Raw genomic sequence first — 1534 nt, 5'->3', positions numbered from 1 at the left:
TGTTTACATCCCCGTAACTTAGTGGTTCGGCAAAAAGAGACCGATAGAATAAGTACTAGGCTTACAAAGAATAAGTCCTGGGGTCGATTTGCTCGACTAAAGGCGGTGCTCCAGCATGGCCGCAGTCAAATGACTGAAACAAGTAAAAGAGTAATATTTTTCAGAAGTGCTTTTAACTTCCCGATTTATTCAGTTACAATGTTTCATCCTCTCCCTTTAACTTCTTAACCTCTCCTACGAACGGAGTTACCCTGCTATCTTTCTATACTATATCGTTAAAAGATGATCTACAAAGACCTAACAGCATTGAACAAGACATAATACCGTGACCGCACTTACAAATTCCTTCGCTAAAAAGACAATTCGGATTGCGCATGTTCAACCGGATATTGACTTTGCACCGCCCGTCTTGGGTGAGGAATGTCATAAAATATCCATTAACTAGTTTCAAGTCAATCTAAAGAATTATTTTATTTAATTTCAAACATAAAGTAATGGAAAAATAGTCATATGTATCTGAAGTTATATGATATCTACATTGTACTGACTCTTCTCTGTTCAGTAACATATATCGCCACCATTACTAACTTTCGAATACCTGTCATTTATTCAAGGTATTTTTTGTTTATAATTGCCTCAATTTCTTTTTTATACTTTGATCATTATGAAGTTTTTCTTTTGTTTAATCTCTCATGAAATTTGTAACAACATCCCTGTAAGCAACCTAAACTGGACAACAGATCAGCTGCTCAATCAAACCTGGCGGGGTTGCAACGAGAGCATAAAAGTAATTGTACCTTTTTTTCTTTTTCTTTTTTGCAAAAACTTCGAGGAGCGTAAGATGAATTATCTTTGTAAAGTAATAAAGTATAATAGCTAAAAGGATCGGATAACTAGAGTTCTCCGGAGTAGGAGTATGCAATGCATACATATATCTACCTTAACGTTTACACTAGCAGTACCCATGGAAAATTCCACGGTTATTCTGAAAATTTTAAGATGGTTGGAAGTTCATAAAGAACAACGAAATATATCATTTCTTTTGAAATTGTATTTTGTTTGCTACATTTGATTCTTGATATGGTATTGGGTTGGTGCATAATTATTGCGGCTTTTTTTCAACGAAAACAACAACATGAAACAAAAACATCTTTAAATGATTATTCCGGAGCATATTCACCATCTACTTCAATTACTGCTTCCCATTTGCTTGGCAAACGGTCAGACCATCAATTTAAAAACGTTTTTGTTAAATATTGTTATTGTTTTTGTTGAATAAAATTTAGGCACCAAGCCAATATAATTGTGCACCCAGGTAATATTGAATGTGTAGTCTCAGAAGACAACATATCTGAAGTCACATCTAGACTTGTTATTACTTTACGTCAAGACAAAATGGTAAAGTGTAATGATATATATACGTGTGTATGAGATTGTGCAAGTAAGGCCGGGTTCAATTTCTGACATCGTTTCAGTTTCAGTCCCACTCTATGCTTCATGGATAGAAGCTTGTGTGTGTGTGTATGTATATATA

The 1534-nt window shown here is 34.6% G+C and overlaps 1 protein-coding gene and 1 pseudogene across 1 annotated transcript in view; one reads left to right on the top strand and one right to left on the bottom strand.

Moving 5' to 3' along the window:
* Nucleotides 1-1534, bottom strand: part of LOC128250461 (zinc finger protein 271-like) — a 76445-nt gene that overhangs the window by 63173 nt on the left and 11738 nt on the right. The window lies entirely within an intron of this gene.
* LOC106884126 (zinc finger protein 208-like) overlaps nucleotides 1-1534 on the top strand; it is a 14081-nt pseudogene that overhangs the window by 9907 nt on the left and 2640 nt on the right.

Source organism: Octopus bimaculoides, chromosome 21, assembly GCF_001194135.2.
Source record: "Octopus bimaculoides isolate UCB-OBI-ISO-001 chromosome 21, ASM119413v2, whole genome shotgun sequence".
Classification (NCBI taxonomy): domain Eukaryota; kingdom Metazoa; phylum Mollusca; class Cephalopoda; order Octopoda; family Octopodidae; genus Octopus; species Octopus bimaculoides.
Note: the sequence above shows the minus strand (reverse complement) of the source record. Positions and strands in the feature narration are given on the sequence as shown.